The 9,516-nt window shown below is 45.0% G+C and overlaps 1 pseudogene; it reads left to right on the plus strand.

Moving 5' to 3' along the window:
• The first annotated feature begins 1,087 nt into the window (after positions 1 to 1,087).
• On the plus strand, positions 1,088 to 1,807 carry LOC137204186 (ATP synthase F(0) complex subunit C2, mitochondrial-like; annotated as a pseudogene).
• Positions 1,808 to 9,516: the final 7,709 nt, after the last annotated feature.

The raw sequence follows: 9,516 nt of genomic DNA on the forward strand, positions 1-9,516 counted from the left end.
GGGAAGAAGACAAAACATGAAAAGAGATAGTTTCTTTTTTAAAGACTTTTTTTTTTTTTTAATTTTTGGCCCTGCTGCCCAGCATGTGGGGTCATAGTTTCCCGACCAGGGTTCGAACCTGTGCCCCCTGAATTGGAAGTGCAGAGTCCTAATCACTGGACTGCCAGGGAAGGCCCCTAAAAAACTTTTAAATCTGAAATAATTTCAAACTTACAGAAAAGCTACAAGAATAGTACAAAGTAACTCCCCTATGTGTACCCAGAATTATCAAGCATAAGCACTTTTCACTTTTGCTTTATAATTTTCTGAGAGAAGTAGGTTAAAAAAAAAATTGTATTGAAGTATAGTTGATTTACAATGTCATGTTAATTTCTGCTGTACAGCAAAGTGACTCAGTTATACATACATATATTATTTTTCATATTATTTTCCATTCTGGTTTATCACAGGATATTGAGTATTGTTCCCTGTGCTATAGAGTAGGACCTTGTTGTTTATCCATCCTGTATATGCTAGTTTGCATCTGCTAATCCCAGGCTCCCAATCCTTTGAGAGATATAGATTCTTTTTTTTTTTTTAATATATTTATTTATTTATTTATTTATGGCTGTGTTGGGTGTTTGTTGCTGCATGCAGGCTTTTCTCTAGTTGCGGTGAGCGGGGGCTACTCTTCGTTGCGGTGCCTGGGCTTCTCATTGTGGTGGATTCTCTTGTTGCGGAGCATGGGCTCTAGGTGCGCAGGCTTCAGTAGTTGTGGCACGTGGGCTCAGTAGCTGTGGCTTGCGGGCTCTAAAGCGCAGGCTCAGTAGCTACTCTGCGGCATGTGGGATCTTCTTGGGCCAGGGCTCGAACCCGTGTCCCCTGCATTGGCTGGCGGATTCTTAACCACTGCGCCACCAGGGAAGCCCCTGAGAGAGGTAGATTCTTGAGTATGTTATTTTATCTCTAGAATCCAGCTATTCCTGAAACTGGAATCCAATCCTGGATTCTTAAAATTTTTTCATTAAAAAAAATTTTTTTTTTCTCTAGCTCTCTGTCTCTCTGCACTGGGAGCAGCTCTCCTGCCACAGCTCTTCATCCCCTGAAAATGTACATTTGCACGTTTGTCTCCACCTCCTTCTAGGTCAGGAGAACCTCTAAGCTACTGAGCCCGTCGCTGTCTGCAGTGGTGCTGAAATGAACAGAGACGCTGACAGATGAGAGCCTCAGCAGCTTGGCAGCCCCATGTCCCCTGACGTTGCTTACTCTTAGCAGCAGCTTCCAAAACAGTGCCCCCCAGCTTTCTTTTTTAACTTTTTATTTTATGTTGGAGCATAGTTGATTAACAATGTTGTGTTAGTTTCAGGTGTATGGCAAAGTGATTCTGTTATTCTTTTTTTTTTTTTGCAAAGATGGTACAAGAATCCCCATTTACTCTTTTATTTATTTTGAGTTTTGGCTGCACAGCACGGCACGTGGGATCTCAATTCCCTGACCAGGGATTGAACCCGTGCCCCCTACGGTGGAAGCACAGAGTCTTAACCACTGGACCGCCAGGGAAATCCCCGATTCAGTTATACATATACATTGCAGTGCCATTTCAAGGGACATCAACACAGCAGCCAAGTTTGTTGGACCTGAGGCTGTCACAGTAGGTGGCTGGCTCTGGGGCTGGAATCAGGACTGTGTTTGGGAGCCTCATCATTGGTTATGCCAGGAGCTCTTCTCAGAAGCAACAGCTCTTCTACACCATTCTGGCCTTTGCCCTCTCAGAGGCGATGGGGACCTTTTGCCTGATGTGGCCTTTCTCATCCTCTTTACCTTGTGAAGGAGCTGTCTCCACCTCATAGTTCTTTCTCCTGTGTTTCTCTGCCCTGTATGTTCCTTTTCCTATACCTCCCCAGGCAGCCTAGGGAAATTGGTTGGCTCAGGGTTTGACAGACAAATAGAGAACACAGAGAAAAGACAAATACTGTATTAATTTAAAAATATGTTTTTTTCTAAACCAGTTTAAACATCAAAGATCCAAGCGAAAGTTACCATCTTGCCCTTGAGAAAATAATTCTCAAAGGCTATCCATCCTTCAAGAGAGAAAGGTGACAAATACAAGCTCTCTTTTCAGAAAAGAATAAATGTTTTCAATTTAGACCAGAGCTAACAGATGAAAAATGTATTAGTTTTGAAGATAGTTCATGTAGCTTGGGAATACACTGAGCCCAGTTCACTGGTCAGTCCTCGTCCATGTGTGTCTCGATCCACTGGTATGTTGAAATCAGTTTCTATTTCTTATTTATTTACTTTTTTTGGCCACACCACACGACTTGTGGGATCTTAGTTCCCCGACCAGGGATTGAACCCGTGCCCCCTGCAGTGAAAGCGAGGAGTCCTAACCACTGGACCCCCAGGGAATTCCCTGAATTCAGTTTCATTTATGGTGTGTGTCTGGTCATTTATTGCTAATATGGAAGTATTAGAGTTTAAAGTTTTATTTACTTAAGCAGATGAGACAGATTGAAGGTTAGTCCTATGTTTCTCTTTGGACTGGGCCTTGTTCTAAGAGCTCCAAAATGCCTTCTTGAGGGGGAAAGAAAGGAATCAAACAACAACCCATTTAATCTACCATAGTCCATGGCCACCTACCTTATGTGTGTATTGTAATTAGTTGTGAAAATCACAAATTATTATAGTGATTTACATCCTTGCGGTCATTTGGAGATGTCATCAAAATGTAGATTTGTTTATGAGATTGTGCTCTGCAAGGGCATAAAATCATTGGGTATATCACAGTGGGGGGAAAATGTTAGGAAAAGTTGGGTAGAATAGGTCTTAACAAACCCCTGTAAGGGCTGCACTAGCCCTAACCCTATGTGTCCATCAGAACTAATTTGAAAATGACACTCCAGTTCAAACCGGCCTGAGCAAAAATGGGAATGCGTTGACTTTTATCCAGAAAAGTTGAGGGTTAAGGCTGACCTCAGATGTGGCTGGAATCAGGGGTCAAACATTCTCTATCTCTCCAATCTGCTCTCCATATTGACTTTATTCCCAAACCACAGTGGGGTGGGACTTCCCTGGTGGTCCAGTGGTTAAGACGCTGTGCTCCCAACGCAGGGGGCCTGGGTTCGATCCATGACCAGGGAACTAAGACCCGATGCAGCCAAATAAAAAAATAAGTAAACAAACAAAAAACAAACAAACAAAAAACCCCACATGGTGGCAAGATCGCTGCCGGCAGCTCTAGTGTGAATCCTCTGAGACTCAAGTCCAGTGGGAAAGAGAGAGCCTCTTTTCTAGAAGCTCCTTCAAAAGTGTGCTGGGATTCACTCTGATTGATCTACCCTTGAATCAATTAATCGCTGTTACCAGCAGGGCACCATGTGCTGATTGCCTTAGACCTGGGTCACAGGCTCCACCTCTGAATGGGGGGGTTGTGACGGTTCGACCGACCACATGGGTTGAGTGTGGGGAGGAGATGAACACTTCCAAGCCAAGATGGACCTTTTACAGAGAGGAGATGCTAGAAAGACAGTCAACAAATACCCACTCTGCCCCAAGTGACCATCTTGAAAATGCCCAGAAAGAACCAGATGAAAGAAAATGTCTGGCTAAGGTCCAAGCCAGCCCCAAGAGTGGAAAAATAAAACCCATGATTTCCTGAGAAAATAGATGATGTTATGACAAAGCATCAGGTGTGGTAAGAAGTCACTTAGCATTCAGGGAGCCCAGGGCAAACGCTTTCATTCTCTTTGACAGAAGTCTTCTCGAGGCAGGAGATAGATGGGCCCCAGGTTAGATATTTACAACTGGCCTCCCGCTTACTTTTCATGAGGCAGAAAAAAGTGGGCTTCAGGCCGGATACTTACAACTAGACTTCTGTTTGCATTTTCTGAGACAATTTAGCCAGGGGGGACAACACAAGATGATTGGTGAGAAGGAAGACAAAAGACCCCGTAAAACTGCCCCTTTATAAAGGATTTAAACTTCCCCAAAGGGCACATCTCTCTCCGAGTTCTCCCGTGCCTCTGACTTTCCGTGTGTACTTTGCTTTTCCAATAAACTTACTTTTCTCTTTCCCTTCTGCCTCCTTGCCTGAATTCATTCTTGACAAGGCAGGCAAGAACTAGGGATCCAGGTCCTAGCTGCTGGCCCCTGTGGTCTAGTGGTTAGGACCCCCGGCCCAGGAACTAAGATCTTGCTTCCAGCTACTGCTCGCTGTTGCTTGACGCAAGCTGCTACTTACTGCTGTGTGCGCCAAAATCATTCTCAGAAAGTGAGTGACAACATGCTCCTTCCTCTGTTCTTCATCTGAATGACAGGTCTCACATCACTTCCCCATTGTCTCTCAGCCAGGTCTCAACCTTTGTCTCCTTCCTTCACACATGCTTTGCTTGACCATGGGTTCCCCCCTTGTGTTAAAGGAAATGATACCAACCAGGGTTCTTGGCCTTCCCCAATCAATAGAAATTGATCAGAGGCCACACAAGAAATTCAGCCAAGTTTTTACTGGGGCTCCTGCAGCAGGGGGAAGCGGGAACAATGAACAGTTTCCCTTGTTTGCTCACTCCCCGAGTGGGAGATGAGCTTGTTTCTTATATGGGGTGAGGGTAGGGGTGTGTCCAGGGGTCTGGCTGGAGGGGTGGCTGAGGTTTTTTGCCCACCCCTTAGGTGGTGCTGAGGGCAGGGGGCATGTGCAGTGCCCTGCTTTGGCTCCCGGACACCCTGTTTCTGCTCCCAGCTCTTCAGAAGTGGCAGTTGGGATTTTTTTGGGTCTTTTTGTATCTTTTGTCCAGAATTTGCCCCAACTGTGCATACATGCAGTTATTTTTTAGTCCCTTATAGTTTCTTCTTTTTTTTTTTTAATGAGCACATTTTTTTAGAGAGCTTGTTTTATTTTAAAAAATTTATTATTTATTTATTTGGCTGCATTGGGTCTAAGTTGCTGTGTGCATACTTTCTCTAGTTGTGGCGAGCGGGGGCTACTCTTTGTTGCGGTGCGTGGGCTTCTCATTGCGGTGGCTTCTCTTGTCGTGGAGCACGGGCTCTAGTTGCTCCACGGCATGTGGGATCTTCCCAGACCAGGGCTCGAGCCCATGTCCCCTGCATTGGCAGGTGGATTCTTAACCACTGCACCACCAGGGAAGTCACTCCCTTATAGTTTCTTCCGTATTTTGTTGCTGGAGGAGAGGTTTGTCCAGGTGCAAGCACTGCAGCACTGCAGCAAAGAGTCCCAGGTCCCAGGCCTGTCTCCGAAATACCTGGCTTCCTGATAGTATCATTTAGGAATGCATTGTGTAGTATTGATATAATAGAAAACCCTAGTGTATTAGTTTAAACAGTCTGGGGGTGAGGGGGGGTAGGGATGGGGAGTGTTTGTCTTTCACAATAGGAAGCTCTGGAAGGAGGACAGTTAAGAGCTGATATGGTCAGTCAACAGTGCTCTCCAGAACACAGGCTATATATGTTTCTAGTCCAAGGTTCTTAGCATATGCACCTGCATTCTCAGGCTTGCAAGATGGCTTATGTTCATGTTTCAGTTGGAAAGAAGACAGAAAAGTCAAGGGTTTTTTTTTTTTTTCTTTTGTTTTAAAATGAGGCCTTGCCTTTTTATTTGAGAAGTGTTAAGTGATTTTTTTTTTTTTTTAAATAGGGAATTTCCTGGCAGTACAGCGGTCAGGACTTGCACTTTCATTGGGGGCCTGGATACAATCCCTGGTTGGGGAGCTAAGATCCTGTAAGCTGCGCGGCGTGGGAAAAAAAAAAAAAAGCATGACTCTAATCCAATTATAAATAAACATGTGTCAAAGGCTTTATTTCACTTCTTAATTAATAAGGGAATTAGTAGATGTGAAAACCAATTCAAAGGAGAATTTTAAAAAGCATACACACAGGGCCTTCCCTGGTGGCGCAGTGGTTGAGAGTCCGCCTGCCGATGCAGGGGACATGGGTTCGTGCCCCAGTCCGGGAAGATCCCACATGCCACGGAGCGGCTGGGCCCGTGAGCCAAGGCCGCTGAGCCTGCGCGTCCGGAGCCTGTGCTCCGCAACGGGAGAGGCCACAACAGTGAGAGGTCCGCGTACCGCAAAAACAAACAAACAAACAAATAAACCCCCACACATAGGCAGTCATATACACATACATAAGCAATCAGAAATGTTGAAATGGGGACTTCCCTGGTGGTGCAGTGGTTAAGAATCCACCTGCCAATGCAGGGGACATGGGTTCATAGTCCTGGTCCGGGAAGATCCCATATGCAGTGGAGTAACTAAGACCGTGCACCACAACTACTGAGCGCTCTAGAGGCCGTGAGCCTAGAGCCCGTGCTCTGCAACAAGAGAAGCCACCACAATGAGAAGAAGCCTGCGCATCGCAACGAAGACCCAACGCAGCCATAAATAAATTAATTTTAAAAAAGAAAAAAAGAAATGCTGAAATGAATTTACAAGTAGATGGAAAACTAGTCAACAGAGAAATAATCAATTACAGCTCCACCAGACACAAGTTATTTGCATCTCTATGGACAAGAGCAAACTGCATTACTATCGGTTTTCTACAACTTACAAAATTGTAAAATAGCTCAAAGACAATGAAAGATGACACTAAACAGAATGATAAATAGGACACCCAATATTCTTTTTCGTCCATTTAAAAATCTTTCACAATGTTTCCCTAGAGAAGGGATGCCCTATCTCAGCATCCACCTGCATCTCATTGATCAGAACTGCATCACATAGCCTCCTTCACTGCATGCGAGGTTGGGAAATCAAGTATCTTTAGCTGGACACACTGCTATCTCAAGCAAAACAGGATTCTGTTAGTAAGGAAGTCTGCCTCACCTATACACCCACTTGATGTGTTAAGGGCGCTAGTTTTTTTGGCTGCGTTGGGTTTTTCTTGCTGTGCGCAAGCTTTCTCTAGTTACGGTGAGTGGGTGCTACTCTTTGTTGCAGTGCGCGGGCTTCTCATCGCGGTGGCTTCTCTTGTCGCAGAGCACAGGCTCTAAGCGCGCGGGCTTCAGTAGTTGTGGTGCGTGGGCTCTAGAGCACAGGCTCAGTAGTTGTGGCACACTGGCTTAGTTGCTCTGCGGCATGTGAGAACTTCCCGGACCAGGGCTCGCACCTGTGTCCCCTGCATTGGCAGGCGGATTCTTAACCACTGCGCCACCAGGGAAGTCCCTAGGGCAGTAGATTTTAAACTAATTTTTAGCACATGTATGAGGATGGCTGGAGTAAACATCTGTTGGTTTTGATACTTCAGCATCACTCCCTCTTCTGGTTATAGTGCCTCAAATTTCCTTTGGAATGTACCCCGTCTCCACTCTCCAAACCCAGCTCCAAAAATGGACACTTAACTCAGGGCTTGTCTAGTTATGGTGATTGATTTAGGAATGGACACGATTGGAAACAAGCCAATCAGATACAACTTTTGGACTTTCATTGGAACAAAACTGTAACTTACTCTAGAAAAATAGTAATACTTAAGCCTGAAAGGTCTTTAGTCAATTTCCTGACAGTCCTAGGTCCTCAACTGGATTCCTGTATTCTTTGCAATAATTCCACTGCCTCTTGGGGTCTGTGGCTTCCTGATGAGAAACACTGTTATGTTTATTTAATGGGTCGTTCCTCCTTTTAGTACCTGATTGCTGACAGGTTGTGACGTGTGTGCTAACGTGACCTGGAAGTGTAGCTCTGGGTTTGAATGCCAGCAATGTCAGGCAGAGTCCACCGAGAAAACAGAACCCCATCTAAGTATTTAAAGCAGAGGAGAATTTCATTCAGGGGATTGGTAACACAGGGAATGGAACTGTTGAAAAGCTAAACAGAGGTGGTGAGGCAACTCGGAGATTAGCAGTAGCAAGAAGCCATCAGTCACCACTGGTAGGCTAGAGACTAGGTCCAGGGAGGGCACTATGTTACAGGAGCCCAGGGGCTGGGATCCCTAAACAATGCAGGGGAACAACCAGCTAGCTACTGCTAGAGAGGCTGCTCAAAGGGGTGGGGGTGGTCTCACTGCTGTTTCCCATTGGCTTAACCTAGATGGAAGCTCAGGAACAGGAAAGCCTGGGCATTCACTCATAGGGATCACCAGCCCCTTCCGTACAAAGCAGGGCAGGAGAAGGGTGAGGAAAAGAACTGAGGACACTGGGTCTACTCCACAGGACTGGCCACTCATCCATATTTCATCACATCTAAGATGCCGTTGGTTGTAAGATGCAGCATTATTTTATGCATCACTGAGAGAGAAGAATGCTGCCAAATTAAACTGTGCCCGATGCTAAGACTCCATCCATTGCAAAGCATCTTCATATTGTAACAGGGAAGAGCCAAATCTGACTACGTGTTGGACCTGTTTCTTTTACTTTAACCTTTGCTTTCCGCTGCTTTTGTTCACTAAAAGGATACTGTCTATACACAATGGGCTGCCTCAGGAAACCCTGCCCCTTTACCTGAATGTTAAACCAAAGAGCCTTTGTTCAGGGAAATATCCGGCCCGGTCCACCTGTGGATGGCTGCAAAGAAAGAAGAAATGAACACATTCCCTCCTCAGGCTGGCCATTGCGGGGGACATTTGCAAATCTTATGTCCTTTTCATTTTACTTCCTCATCTCCTCCCCCCTCTCTGTTCTATAAAATAAACTGGCATCCAAGCCTCAATAAGACAGTTATTTTGAGACAGTAGTCTGCTGTCTTCTCGGTCTGCCAAAGTCGTATTCCCTGCCTCAGCACCTCCGATTTATTGGCCTGTCGTGTGGCGAGCGGGGCGAGCTTGGACTCAGTGACGATATGAGAGATGTGAAAATGTGAAAAATGTGTGTCTTAAGATCAGTAACATGCTATTAGCTGTGTGATCTTAAGAACAGGTGAACTTAATTCATCCCACCTTTGAGCTTCCATTTTACCATCCCCCTGGGAATTACAGACAATCCTTACTTTGTAGGGATTTTGTAACTAAGACCGGTAAGTTCAGTGAGATTGGGGGTTTTGTCTCTTGTTCACTGTATTCCCCAGTGCCTAGCACAGTGCGTGGCACTTAGTAAGAACCCAAGAAAGTTTTGTGAAATGAATCCACCTGGACTCTATCCCCAAATGAGCAGGTTCTTGACACATAGTGGGAGGTGGGTATCAATAAATGGAAGATATTATTACTGGAATCAGATAGGCTCTGGAAGATCTTCTTTCACGAATGTCATTTAGAATTGACTCTTTTTTGTGAGAGGGGAGAAACCCCCTCTTTTACTTAAGAAAGATGTTGACTTAAAAAAATGCACGACGTGAGAGTTGCGAGTTAAGTTTTATTTGGGACAAAATGAGGACTTTAGCCCGGGAGACAGCGTTTCAGATAGCTCTGAGAAACTGCTCGAGAAGGTAAGGGGGGGAGCCAGGTTATACAGAAGTTTTGTAACAAAGGGCAGGTAGTCTGAACATCAAAAGATTATTGTTAATTAAAGAAAACCAGATATGTCAAGTTTAGGAATTTAGCGCTTTTCTCTGTATGGGAAGATGCAAGAGTCTGGGCTCACTGAAATCATTCCTTTGATAT

The sequence above is a fragment of the Pseudorca crassidens genome, chromosome 12, assembly GCF_039906515.1.
Source record: "Pseudorca crassidens isolate mPseCra1 chromosome 12, mPseCra1.hap1, whole genome shotgun sequence".
Lineage (NCBI taxonomy): Eukaryota > Metazoa > Chordata > Mammalia > Artiodactyla > Delphinidae > Pseudorca > Pseudorca crassidens.